The sequence below is a fragment of the Triticum aestivum genome, chromosome 6B (genome assembly GCF_018294505.1).
Source record: "Triticum aestivum cultivar Chinese Spring chromosome 6B, IWGSC CS RefSeq v2.1, whole genome shotgun sequence".
In the NCBI taxonomy this organism is placed as follows: Eukaryota; Viridiplantae; Streptophyta; class Magnoliopsida; order Poales; family Poaceae; genus Triticum; species Triticum aestivum.
The window spans coordinates 650521919-650536951 of record NC_057810.1 but is presented as its reverse complement, the minus strand read 5'-3'; the positions used below and the strand labels follow the sequence as shown (position 1 = coordinate 650536951).

The window sequence follows — 15033 nt, the reverse complement described above, 5'->3', positions numbered from 1 at the left end:
ATGTTTAAATTTTCAAATGGGAGGGACGAGGCTCGTCGGCGCCCGAGAGCTGCTGTGGTCGCCGGCGGCGATCCACGGAGAGGCATGGGGATCAGAGGTTACCAATGTGCTCACCGTGTCCTTCCGCAACGGTGGGTGGTGGTGTTGGTCGCCGGTGAGCAGCACGTCGACGGCGGTCTCAACTCCGGCGGACGGTGGTTCGGGCGTGGATGGAGCTCGTCGGAGAGGGCTGCAAAGATTAAATTGAGGTGGGGGTTAGACTACTGGGTGCAAGAGAGGGCTACGGACGAGGTTTGGGCGCCGGAGGTGGCCTCACCGAAGTGAATCGAGCTGGAGGCCGAGGCGGGGCGAGGCGGCCGGAGCTGGGGGAGGAGACCTCCTCGAGGTCCCCCTAGTGGCCTGGCGGGGTGTTGGTGAGTAGTGGAGGTGCTGCGTGCACGAGAGTGAGCTCGGGACCCCTTTATATAGGCGGTCCGAGGCGGTTGCCGTGAACGAGGATCACCGGCGAGCGATTACGGTGGCGCAGTGCTCGGTTGGGGTGGTTAGGGGGTCGAGCATCATCACGGAGGTCCAACGGGTCCGTTTTGGTGTTGAACTGGCCGGGGTTTGGGTGTTAAGGGCGAGCTCGACGGAACGGTGATGGTGCGGGCCCGTCGGCGGCGGAGAGCGCGTTCCGTGCTTGCCGGCCATGGTGGCTGTGCTACGGGCGTGCGCTGGCGTGCATGAGGCCACGCGGAGAGCCAGGGAGCGATGGGCGGCGCGGAACGGCGTTCTGCCGTGGTGTGCCTCCTGTCGGCCGCCACGGGAGGTCCCGACGCCGCAGAAGACGCCGGCGAGGGCGAGCCAGCGCGCTACCGACGCCAGGAAGGCTCCACACACGCGTGTGCAGCTTCGGACAAGAGGAAGAGGCGGCGAGGAACGTGCCAAGGGCACTGTGGCCGCGTGACTGAAACTGACGGACTGAAGATGACACTGAAAACTGAAATTTCTGAACTATGAACAGTAACAGTGCCCACCAGGTGTTCGACCGAATGAAATTGGCCTCTGGTGATTTTTCCTTGAGCTGATTTTTGGTGGCGTGGCTTCTCCTTGCTCAAATAGGCTGCCTGAATTTTGGTGGGAATTTTTGGAGGAGTGTAGATATGAATTTCACCAAATTTGGCAAATCTGGTCCAAACTTGCAGAGACTGAATTTTGAAAAATTTGAAAAGAGGAGGAGTGGATCAAGATGGTTCTGGGTTGAGGGTTCAAAGGACAATCCAGGAGAATTGGTTTGAGGTCAAAACTCAAATGCAATAGGGCACTTGCTTTGAAAATCTCTCAGGCTCCAAATAATTTTCAGAATTGAATTGAGGGAAAAATAATTGGAATAAAAATCCAAAACCAGTTTGGATTAGTTGGGACAGAGAATTTAGGTTGATCACAAGTTGTAGGGGAGGTTTTGGAGGGGTTTTACCACATGGGCAAAAAATGCCAAGCCATGGTGGTTCCAAGATATGAAAGTCCCAAATTTCATGGAGTTTCTTTTTAAAAGAAAAAGATTAAACTCCCAAAAATAATTTTGAGAGAGAACCCACAGAGAAGAAGTTTCAAAAGGTCAAACACCCAAGTTTGAAGCCAGAATAAAAACCTTGCCAAAGAAAAGAAAGTCTCTTAAGAGGAAGGTTTTCTGGAAAATTTTAAATGGCCTCTTTTCAAAAACCACAAAGTTTTTGCTGAAAACCAAAGTAAAAATTTTGGAGTGTCACATTTTTTCCCTCCGCGCAGGTTGTAGATCGGTAACATCCATCGCGCCGATGTGAGCTGATCCGGCAAGCACACCCGAAATCCGCCGCGGGGTTCAATCTCTCCAGAGCAAGGCGACGGCGCCCCTGAAAGCTTTGGCGGCCACGTGACAGGTGTTGGCCGCCATGGATGAGAGCAACAATAACATCACCAAGCTGCTCGAGTCCCTCCTCTCCAAGGTGGACGAGCAAAAGGCAGCCCACGACAAGCAGATCAGGATGCAAGCTACGTTCAACACGTAGATCTCGCAGGAGATGCGTGGTCTCGCCAAGAAGATCGATCTGACCCAGGCTGATGTCGATGCAACGCGCAAGACCGTCGAGGGCTCGGCGCATGATGAAGCACAGAGACGAGTCGGTGGTGTAGATCAAGGTCCAGTGGGGAGCAGGAGACAAGGCACCAGCAATGTGGGAAGATTACAACGTCCTCCGCAAGCGATTCCGGCCACCACGCTCTAGTCGGAAGAGGAAGAAGAGGCACCTTAAGGAGGGGAGAATGTCACACCTAATCTCTAGCTTAGTGTGATAAGGAACCTGATGGGTGGGTCCGGCCAGCTGGCCCGTGCGTGTAGAATTAACAGAGGCCGCCTGTGGCTGAGCGAGGCATGCGTGTGTAAACTACTCTGTACGTGAACCTTTCCACTGCAATCTCACCTCCTTCCCCCTCTCCAAGTATTCCTCACCTGCCTCCTTCGTTCTCATCTTCGATCCCCTTTCCCCCTTTGATCTGGTGTGTTACACATGGTCGTTTGATACAGAGTCGTTTTGCTGATCGACCCATCCCAGTTGTAACTTAGGAATAACTAATGTAATCACCCCATGCTCCCACTTCCGTCGTATGAAAACCTAGTCATCAATAGTGATACCATTAGCCGCCCCTCTCTCCAGCCTTTGGCGAACAACTCATCGTCCAGCCGGCTTCGGCGAGCCAGCAATCACCGGCAATCCTTGTTGGTTGTGTTGGCTATCCGGCTAGTCGGTCGATCAAAGGTACTTGGACCGGTGCTCTGAGGTTCTAATCTTTGGATCGAAGTAGCACTACTATAAATAACACCATGCTAGTGGAAATTGGCAATGGCTCCTAGGTGCATATGCACCTATTGTCTAAATACACATTTTGAAAAGTTATTCACCAATTTAATCCGCGCCTAGGATCCAAAACACCGCGTCCCCATGCTAGAATGAATAATTTAATCTGCTTAGATTATTTTACTATTGTTTGCATGCAACACAATCAATAGTTGTATTCTTCCAACAATTAGTTATAGGATTCCAAGCTTAGTTTATGATTGATATTAAGGTTACTAGCTCATGTGATTATTTTGTGCATTCCATACAATGCAAATCACCACTCAATGATTCTTACACTTATATTGATGGGTGCATGTACTTCGGTTTTTCAGTTAACCGAGCAAACCGAACCGATATATTTTGGTGAATATGGTTTGGTTTCTAAATTTTGTGTGATTATTTCGGTTTCCATTTGTCCAAAACCGAAATTATGAAAACCGGATAAACCGAACCGTATTAACCATATAAACCGAACTCCCAAGCCTAGGCTTAGGTGGTAATTCAGGAAGTGTCCAATCATTATCATTTCTCAATATATTATTCAATAGTTCTTCAGTCTGTCCAATAGTTCGTTCACTGAAAAAAAACCGCACAACTATCTAGTTAGTCCCTAGAAGCATCGATTAGTCCATTATAAAAGATATCACGTATTTAATTTTTCTTGAGAGGATGATCAGGCAAAGCGTTAAGTAATTGGAGAAGCCTCAACCAAGCTTGAGGGAGATTCTCTTTTTTAATTTGCAAAAAGTTAAATATTTCCTATAAGGCAACTTGTTTCTTATGAGCAGAAAAATATTTTTTAGAGAAGTAATATATCATATCCCGAGGACTGTGCAAACAACCAGGAGCAAGAGTATTAAATAACTTCTTAGCATCACCTTTTAGTGGAAAAGGAAACAACTTAAGAATATAGTAATAGCTTTTTTTTTCATCATGAGAAAATAGGATGGCTATATCATTTAATTTAGTAAGGTGTGTCACAACAGTTTCAGTTTCATAACCATGAAAATGATCAGATTCAACCAAAGTAATTTACTCGGGATCGACAGAGAATTCATAATCCTTATCCGTAACAAAAATAGGAGAAGTAGCAAATTTAGTATCATATTTCATTTTCTCCATCATAGATTTTTCTTTAAGCCTACTCAGTAATTTCTTAACACCATCTCTATCATTAGAAGAAAGAAAATTTCTAGCTATCTCCCCGTCAATAATATAACCCTCAGGTATTTCAACTCTAGTAGGAGAGCTAGGCACAATAGGAGAATTATAATTTTCATCAGTTTCAACAATTTCAAGTTCTTTAAATTTAGCAAGTTGTTCATCAAGAAATTCACCCAGTGGCACAGTATCATGAAGCAGAATACTAGCATCATCACAAGTTTCATTTATAGCAGAAGTAGTATCATCAATTACTTGCGACATATCTGAATGAATAACAAGTGGTGGTGTCGCAAGCCTACTCAAAACAGAAGGTGAATCAAGTGCAGAGTCTGATGACACTTCCTTACCTCCTCTCGTCTTAGAGGGTACGATCTTGGTTCTAGTATCTTTCAGATTCTTCACAATGATCAACAGATATAAATTACAAGTGACTCAACAAATAGAGCTATGCTCCACGGCAACGGCGCCAGGAAAACGTCTTCATAAGCCACAAGTATAGGGGATCACAACAGTCTTCGAGGGTAGTATTTCATCCAAATTTATTGATTCAACACAAGGAGAGCAAAAGAATATTTGCAAGTATTAACAATTGAGTTGTCAATTCCGCCACACCTAGAGAACTAAATATCTGTAGCAAAGTGTTTAGTAGCACAGTAGTATGATAGTTTGATAGAAGTGGTAACAATAACAACAACAGTAACAAGAACCAATGTTGGGGACATCGCTTATCGGGAACTTATCGGTCGACCCATGATAAGGGATAAATCGGCCAGTTTATCGGCATATCAGCCGATTTATGGCCATATCTGCTGATTTATTGGCTAATTTAACTTATCGGTCAGACATCGGTAAGCGATAAATCAGCCGATTTATCAGAATATTGGAAGATATCTTGAACAGTGACAGGAAAAGTAACAATAGCAGTTTGTAGTGATTGTAACAGCAGCAACAACAATAGTAACTTGGCAAAGATCAATATATGAAAAGCATAGGCATTGGATCAGTGATGATATTTGTATTGGATGACATTCATCATGTAATAGTCACAACCTAGAGCGATACACAATAGCTCCAATTCATCAATGTAATGTAGGCATGTATTCCGTATATAGTCATATGTGCTTGTAATAAGAACATGCATGACATCTTTTGTCCTACCCTCCCCCTACCCTCCCGGGGCAGCGGGGTCTATAAGGAAATCTAAGGGGTATTAAGGCATCTTTTTAATAGAGAACGGAATAAAGCATTAGCACATAGTGAATACATGAACTCCCCAAACTACGACAATCGCCGAAAAGAATCCCAATTATAGTCACCTTGGGGTATGTGGATCATAGCACGTAATAGATGCATATATCTTGCAAGATAGGATCAAGAAATCAAATATATGCATGAAAATATAAAGGGATCAAATGTGAAATCATGGCACTCGGGCCCTAGTGACAAGCATTATTAAGCATAGCAAAATCATAGCAACATCAATCTCAGAACATAGTGGTTACTAGGGATCAAAGCCCTAACAAATTGACTCGATTACACACCAAATCTCATTCAACCCATCACCATCCAGCGAGCCTATGAAGAAATTATTCACTCGCGGTGATGAGCATCATGAAATTGTTGATGGAGGATGGTTGAGGATGACGATGGTGTTGAATCCCCCCTCTTCGGTGCCCCGAATGAACTCTAGATCAGCCTTCCCGATGAAGAACATGAGGTGTCGACGGCTCCGTATTGTAAAATGCAATAAGAATTTCTCTCTGTTGTTTCTCTCGGCGAATAGGTACTTATGGAGTTGGAATTAGGGTTGCCGGAGGCTCCAGGGGCCCACAAGCCTCGGGGGCACGCCCCTGGGCTTGTGGCTCCTGGGTGGCCCCCCTTTGGTAGTCCTCTTCTCCAATATTTTTTATATGTTCTGAAAATATTCTCCGTACATTTTCAGCTCGATCCGAGATCTTTTATTTCAGCATAAAAATAACACCATGTCAATTTTGCTGAAAACAACATCAGTCTGGGTTAGTTCCATTCAAATCATGAAAATTAGAGTCCAAAACAAGAGCACAGGTGTTTGAAAAAATAGATACATTTGGGATGTATCACTGCTCCGCCTCCTCCTCCGGATCCGTCACCTCCATCGGCCTCGGTAGCTGCTCTCCCTCCTCCTCCTCCGGCTACTGCCGCTCCTCCACCTCTGGCTCCGGTGAGTCTAGAGGCAGCCTGGCAATGATGCGGGTAGCGTGCCTCACTTGGATCACCTCCGTGGTCTGCCTCTGGCGCTCTGGATTTAGCATAGCGTACGTCGTGATCTTGCGCCAGACCATGGCGATGCCGGACAGCACGGGAGAGCGGGTGAGAGGAGGCAGACTGGCTCGGGTGGCGGCGCAGAGAGCGAGGAGGTGGATGGGCTAGGGTTGGGGACGTTAGCCGGCTTGAATAGCTGGATTTGGCCTCGGGCGGCGAGCCAGAGCGGCGGCACGTGGCCACACCGCGGCGATGGAGGAGGCCTTCATCGGACCGCCGGGTTTCTGGGTGATTCCGCATGGGACCCCATTGTTAGTCCTACGCGACGGATGCGCTCGAGCGCCCGCATATCGGCCCCATATTTGGGCTGGATATGAGGGGTGCCAGTCAGCCTGGGCATTTGAAGCCCGTTTGAGGTGCCCGTATAGGTCATATTTTTGTGACCGGTCAGTGACCGGGCAGGCCTCCCAGTCGTTTGAGGCCGGTTTGGGGGCACTCGGTTGTAGATGCTCACAGCTCCTCAACTCAACTCACCATGACAACAGTATAGCCGACCATGGATGGGCAAATTCACTATTTTGGCCCTTTTGACATAGTTTAGCATGAATGGTGACATCGCCCTTCGCCGATTGGCGCCGCAACCGTCATTGGTCCTTCTCTGATGGCCCCTCCGACTTCTGCGACATGGCGTACATCTCGTGCAGGTCCCCGTCTATGCATGCCCGATGCTGGCAACATAGATGCGTGCCTTCGTCCACGATGTGTCCCCGAGCCTGGCAAGTCTGGGGTGGCGCTTTGTCAACTTCGTCTTCGTCCGTCTACGCATGCCCGGTGCTGGCAACACTGATGCATGCCTTCATCCACGATGTGTCCTTGGGTTTGGCAACCCGGCGCGATGCCTCGTCAACAACGTCTTCTCCCCAGCGCACCACTACTTCGACACCACTGCGCCCATGACTAACTCGGCGCCTCCTTGCGCCCACGGCTCCACCGCGACTTCCTTGACACCGGCTATGCCAACTCGACATCGACCACGAGGTTGTTTGCACGGCTATCTTAACCACGGCTACACCACCCTACGCTCTCGGCTACCTCGACATCAGCACAAAGGGCTATCACCACTCTTGAGCAACTCGTCGGATTCCTCTACAATCAACACGACCGCGACGCGACACCCTCCACGACGCTCCAGCTACGATTGTGGGGGATGTCAACCCATCGGTTGCTATTCTCTCCAGTCTTTCCATCCACGATGCTCCTGTTGTTCGCAATGCTACCACCACGACTGTGGGGGGATGTTAGAGATATATTTGGGATATATGTATTTGGTAGTCTAGGATTTGTAATCCTTCTCCCACCTTATCTCCAGGAGAAACATATTGTCCTCCAAGTCGTGTCCTCAATATATACTCGCCCTCAAGTCTCAATAATACATCCATCATACTCCGCCAATCCCCTCTCTAGCCCTTCTTACACAATATATTAGAGAGTTGTTGGCTGCGACAAGTAAATGAACAAATCCTGGAACAAGTAACCATAGCACTAAAAGGCATTATCAAGATTCAGCATTTGGTTTGAATGATTCTTTGATGGGCAAGAATCTGAATGAGCACCTAGCATATTGACAAACAAATACAGCTAAGTGACAGGCATTGCTTCAACTCAGATATGACAAATATTAAGGATGGGAAGCATGCATCAATTACATCATTTAAAATCATATAAGGTCTTGCATTGACATAAAAGAGAAGAAACATGGCTGAAGATGCACACATACAAATACTCTTTCTTAAAATGCTAACTGTAAATTGTTGAACTACTTCTAGTAAAAAACTATGCAAAAGGCTCAAGTAGTCCATGCATATATTCTGAATTTAGACTTTCGTCATAGGCGCTGGCTTCTCGCCAAGCAAGTGCCTCATTTTTTTGTACACTAGATCGTTGATGGCGCGTGTTGCGGTGCCTGTCTATTTTGCACTAGAATAATTGGATTTTTCAGAATTATTAATCATAAATGAAGTATCAAAAGATGGTTATGTTCAGGCACGAACATGTCACCGTGTACCTCCAACACCGAGGGAGATGCATCACAGCTCACGTCGAAGGAGACCCGTCCGGAAGCGCGGTACGCAAGCAATCCGGCGGGTGCTTTTGAGGACCCAAAACCCCATACGCCCGAGAGAGACCTCGTCAGGGCGCGGCGCGGCTATGGGCTGCCCTAGATCGGCCTGACTGCCCCTAGGGCCTCGAGGTTCGCCGCCCAGCAACAAGAAGAACGAACGAAGAACGGGGAAGAAGAAGAACAAGGATAGGAGATAGTTGAACACGAAAAAGTAGTAAATGTATTTGTTCGATTGTGTGTTGTTGAATCGGCTGTCACCCCTTAGGTATATAAGAGGCGGCTGGACTTCCCGTGCAAGGAAAAGGCTTCGATTCACGCCCAAAACCCTAGTCAAATTCGGATTGGTTTTGTCCGAACTTTCCAAAACAGTTTGGTTTAAACTGGCTGCACCTTGCGGGTCTTTTTTGTGGTAGTAAACGACCTCAGATAAAAATGCGCCCAAAAGCATATTTACTCGATTCGACGAGACGAACAACTTTCATGTTGAACGTTTTTTGATACGAGGACATGTTCAGGGCTGAATCGCTCGCGCTACCCATCAGACACCGTGTCTGATGGGGCGAGCCAGTTTTGCCTCGTGACAAAGCCGTATTCAAATGGATCTAACTTTTGCATATGTTCTCAGATTGAGATGATTTTTGTATCAGAATTATCCGTTTCAACGATACGCACAACTTTCATGTTGAAACTTTTTCCAGTTGAGGCCATTTTAATTGGGTTTCAATCCATTCTTTAATCTGGTGTCAACATGAGCATCTTTGAACTTGTCATAACTTTTGCATCCGGGCTCCATTTTAGACCATCTTCATATCCATCTTGATCTTCGCGAAGAGAGCCATCCCATTGTGACTTCAATAATAAGTACTAGATCGAGATCGCGCCTTGGCATGAGGGTGTCGGTCCCAACGTTTTTGTCAAGTAGGTAAGGCTTAGCATGGATAAGAATAAAGTGAAGAAGGAACATTCCATCTGTTTCAGTTCCGTTCCAGCTATAGCAAGTTTAAAATACAGTACAGATATAAAACAACATCACATATTAGTATATGGTATGAACATGAACAATTACAGAATCGTATCTTAAAGGCCCTAATTAAAATGAAAACAATACTTCTCGAAAGAAAAGCAGGAGGAAGCATAACACATATAATAGTTATGGTTAAGTACAAACAGAGAACTAAATGTTGCATGGTATTAATATCTCAGTATGAACCAAATTAGCAGGTTAAAATCACAGTACAAATGCTTAACACAAGCCAATTCTACAAAATCCTCGAAGTTTAGTCTTTAGACCATGTCATGGTAGTCAGCGGTAAAATAAATCATGAGATAGTTGGTATACAGACAGATGATCCCCAACGTCAACCGATACGTGGATCCTTTTACCCACAAAAGCCGATATGCCTAAAAAAATATTGCAATTAATTCCATGCAGTCATTTAGCAAAATGCTTAGAACAAATAGATGTTACTCCTACCATAAAGAAATATAAGAGCGTTTAGATCACTACTTTAGTGATCTAAATGCTCTTATATTTCTTCACCGAGGGGGTAGAGAATGTAAAATTGCATATCCATGTTGCTCTTCTACTTGAGTTTGTCTTCTCAGCATGTGTAGTTTCAGCTAGTTTCGCTTGTGTGGAGCCATTTAGTAATAGGAGTACTAAAGGTGCAAAGATACCAAATTATTCAGGCTCTACTGCATCTCTTACCACTATCTTATTCACAGATAGTTTATTACTCCCCCCGTTCCTTTATATAAGGTGTATTTGTTTTTTGGTAAAATTCCAGAATGTAAGGTGCATTTCTTCTAATTCCTCATAATTCCCTTGTTAGCCCTCCAGAAAAATGAAAAGTATCCCTCTTCTGATTGTCTGTATCCCTCCTTTAGCAAAAGAAGGAAAGTATCTCTCTATCAATTGCATGCATCTCTTATATTCCTGGACTAATTGATTTACTTACCACTAATCAACAAATTTGCCAAGGGTAATTTAGTCCTAACATGTCTATAATTCCATGCCTTGGTCACCGTGCCAAAAATAATACACCTTACATAAAGGAACAGAGGGAGTACGTAATTGGTGTTAACAATAAAATCGGCACGAAATGATGCAAACTTTTTTCCACTTGAATTTAATCAAGCGGTCAGCTTGGTAAGCTACCAACAAGATTTTGAATTTAAATACCTATATAATATTTTATCATTTAGAATTTGGTTGAATGGAATCCTGGTAACATGTTTGTGTGTGGAGGACTGCAGTTGGTGTATATATTTCTGGAAGCATATTTTCTTTTCATATATAAACAACCTTTAGTATCCGAACCAGAACAAAAAAAAATTATGGTTGACTTGGTTCGTATGATCATTCCCAGTAGCTCCACAACACGAACCAATCATCATAAAACATTGACCATTTCTTAGATATACTTATCTAATATACCTACAAGGCTAAAAAAAGACACTATAGTGTGATGCAGTACATGTAAATTTTTATGTAACACCACCATTTAGGGAAAATGATTGGCCTCACTGAAGATAGTGAATCCCTCATGCCAACATGTGAGATAAAGAAAATCTTATAAATCATGGTGCAAGTGTGTTGTCCGGAAAAAAATATTCAGATGGTCTAAGCATGTCCTATAGGATGAGGCACTATCCTATCAAAACCACCAAGTGACAACATTATCTCACACAACCAATGCCATCTAAATCTAAAGTGAAAACTATCCAAGACATGAAGCCATGTACTTCACTATTCATGGTTGCAAAGTAACACCACTCCCACTCACACAAACAGAGTAAGATCACATCAGCCTAAAGAGAAAACAGTAGGGGGGAGATTAGGAGATCTCACCTTGTCGAATGGTTACCGAACTTTTGGTAAAATTGCAAAGGCAAGAAAGCATGGTCCTCACCACTCAAGGATGCACTGGAGATGCAAATCATGCTTGCAACTTGTAACCTGTGACAATTCAAAACAAAAAAATAGAACAGATTCAACTTCAGACACGTCTACCACTGAATCGAAAGATTTCCATCGCCAATCACCATTATATCCGCAAGACAAAGGTATCTACCGTGCAGGACTCACTGTCACAGAAGGCCTCAAGACAGATGCTGCAGGCGTGGTCACAGGTGTCGTACACACCGCCCCTTCGTGAAAGCTGCCGCCGATGAGAGCTTCTCCATCCCTCCAGCCCCCAGCCCTCCTCCCTCAGATGGGACCTACCGGCTACCAGAGATGGTCGCCGTCGTCCTCTGGACCTTGACGGATCTGACGGGAAGGGGAGGGGACGGCCAGGATCCGGTCGTCGCCTCGGGCGTCAATGGCGAGTGTGTCAGCGGTGAGGCTGCCGCTTGCCTCCTTCCGGCTGCCTTCAGGTGCCTGCGAGATGTGAGTCCAAAGCCCATAGAACGCAAAGCTCAAAAACAAATAGATCAAGAGAAAGAAAAAGCCAAGCGAGATCTAGCATGTTGCTGGCAGGTGGTGTACCTCCAGGACGGTGGCAGTCTACGCGAACTGGAGCGGCCTATCCACGGCGGTGAACAGATCCTCGTGCCCTGACCGGGAGCGCGACAAGGAGCACCAGGAGCCACTCTTTAAGGCTGAGTGGCACGATGCCAAACACCTGCGCGAGCAACGACACATAGAGGATGATGAAGTGCAGCCCGAATGACACCGACATGGCCAGGAGCAGCCACGGGTTGACCCACGAAGGCATCCTTAGCAGGCTCGTGTCCCCTGAGAGGGCGTTGAGCGAGTTGAACATCTCGATCGCCACGAGCATGGACAGTGAGAGCGTCGTTGCCTTCACTTTGCAGGCCTGGAAGTGGTCACAGGGGTTGTCGTCGAAGGTGAAAGTTCTAGCACGAGCAATGAAGGGCGCAGCTGTGAAGTTGTCCCAGCTAGAGCACTGGCCGCAGTTCGAGGGCTATGATAACTGACAAGTGTGGCCATCTCCAGTGAGATCAATGCCCATGAAAGATCTGTGGGTGTACCAGATGACCAAACGGTTGTAACCCCCATGTAAAGGCCAATGACCTGCAAGTTATGTGATTGGTGAGAATTGTAATCTCGAGAAGAAAGGCAGAGATGCCTAAAACAGATCAAACAGATATGTGGTGATCATTTACCAGGTACAGAACAAAATCCAGGGAGTAATCAATGAGTCGTCGCTCCTCCTTGGTGGTTTCTTCATGATGTCCTTGTCAGACGGATTGAAACCCAAAGCAGTTGCAGAGGGGCCATCGGTGACGAGATTTACCCATATAAATTGAATAGGTATCAACCCCTCAGGAATACTCAAAGCAGAGGTAAGGAAGATTGAAGCAACTTCACCAATGTTTGAGGAAATCATGTATATATCTGCAGCAGTGAAGCAAGGGCCTTCAGAATACTCAAGGAATAGAAGGTTTTCCACCAACTGGATGTGAAGTATGAAAGCAGACACAATCACACAATCATTCTCGATTCAGGAACATCATTTTTAGCAAGCCATATAGAACAAGCACAAATACGCAGGCAACCACAAAACTGTCAATGAGAAGTGAGAAAAAGGCTCTCAGTGCACAAACCTTATGAAAGGTTTCATGTTACTGTAAATAGATCTTCCTTCACCAACTGCGGCAACTATGGTACTGAAATTGTCGTCAGCTAGTACCATGTCAGAAGCCTCTTTGGCAACCTAAAAATAAAGATTAGATTGGTCCAAAAATATTAAGCTGAATAAAGCATGGTTTTGCAAATATCACTCTTTTCTTAGAACCTCCCAGTAATGTTCTACAATCTAAACAGAAAAATAATCTTGTTTTGCTGTTCAAACAGTGTTATCTGGTTAGCATGAAAGCAGTAACAGATGAGGGGACAAGGGCTGCCAATCAATACAATTCATAGGTTTCTGAAGTACAAAGGTTGGAAGAGAAACAACAAGACTTTTGAGAAATCAATAGTTTTTGTCTGGAAAACGAGTGGAAGAAGTGATTTTAAAGCAGAAGACCATGAAGACTCTAAAGTGCAACATGATGAATGATTCAGGCACGCTAGTAGGGTGATGGTGGTCCCTGGTTTTCTGTTAATTCTGCAATAGTCCATTCAGTCTAGTATTTGTGATCCATTTAGATATGAGTTCAGAGCAGCGATGAGTTCAATATAAATGCATATTATCATTTGTATATGCAAATCCTATTGGAGTCCTAAAAAGGAGTGAAATCATTGTGAGCTGAGAGAATGGACAAAAACAAATTTAAAAATTATTTCTTGCACAACTCTATTTGCATATCATTTTTAATTTGGACATAAATAAAGGAAGCCACTTGGCATGATATTTTTAACTGAACTAAATGTCCAATGCTATGTAAACAATTAAATCTGGGATTGACCAAAATCATCGGATTACTGAAATTATATTTGTATCCGAGAACCCAACTATCTATAGAAAATATGAGAGAACCTAAAAGGACCATCTGACCAAATTTTGTCGTACGACAGAATCTACCATGCCACAACGATGTGCATTCTACTTTGACACTATTTTTTCTTTCTCTCACTGAAATGTGCAACTAAAAATACCAAACCAGGGTTTACAATCGAAGACAAGATTGCATTATGGTACTTGAGGAGAAACCAATACAACTACTCAGTTGTTGGTGCGGTAGTGTTTTATGCACGAGACCATCTATAGAAGCTAATGAAATTATGCAATACAAAGCATGTGGAGGCACATGGATAGTTCCTATCAGGTCTCTTCTATATGTTGAGATGTTGAAAAACATATAGGTGCATGAAAACTATTTCACACAAATGAAATGCCAATGGACGACTGATTGAATCTAGGGGTGAAATAAAAGCTGCGAACCCTCAAGAATTGAATGATAAAGTAATTAGCATGGCAAAGAAACAGTTTACAGGACATGATAGTTTTTGCAGCTCACATGCATATATAACCGCAAATAAAGCTAAACTGCCCTCAGTATTTACCTCAGGGGGCTTCACACAGATCCTGGCACATACATATAAATTTCTCTCATGTAGATTGTCACGACCGGGTTTTCCGGGTAATAAATTTCCAGAAAAGACCATTGTGCTCATCAGCCCCAGGATTACTGTTAGCTGATGAGGCTCCAACTTGATACAGAAATTCCAAGCAGAATACAACATATGTAGTACAAGACCATTCTGGCCTGTGAGTACAACAAACGGTTTCTAGTGGTTGATGTCGGAAGCGGTCTGTGAAACATCAGTGTCTATGGGGCTCCATTTCCCACAGGAACAGCTGACCAGGTTAACTCCTATCTTCGCGAGGTGCTATCTCCATTGTGTGGGTTCCAGGGCTGACATCGCGTCGCTCCTCTCCGAGCAAGAAAATCTGGCCAAGACAATAGCCAGGGACAAGCCAGTGAGTACTTTGAATGTACTCGCAAACATTATGAACACCGATATAATGTAACAATGATGTGCTGAAAATATTTTATGCTCATGACGTCAGTCACAAAAGATAAATGAAACTCTGATGCGTGCAAGCAAGCTATTTATAAAAATGCAATAACATGGTAGTATTAAAATTTATGAAACAAATAACAAGCAATGCCACAGTCGGGCGTCTTAGCGACACCACATAAAGGGCTTTAAAAGAAATGCCACAGTCGGGCGTCTGA

At 44.7% G+C, this 15033-nt stretch overlaps 1 pseudogene; it reads right to left on the bottom strand.

The window, feature by feature from the left end:
* Positions 1-11874: 11874 nt before the first annotated feature.
* LOC123134692 (calcium-transporting ATPase 1, endoplasmic reticulum-type-like) lies at positions 11875-13058 on the bottom strand (annotated as a pseudogene).
* Positions 13059-15033: the final 1975 nt, after the last annotated feature.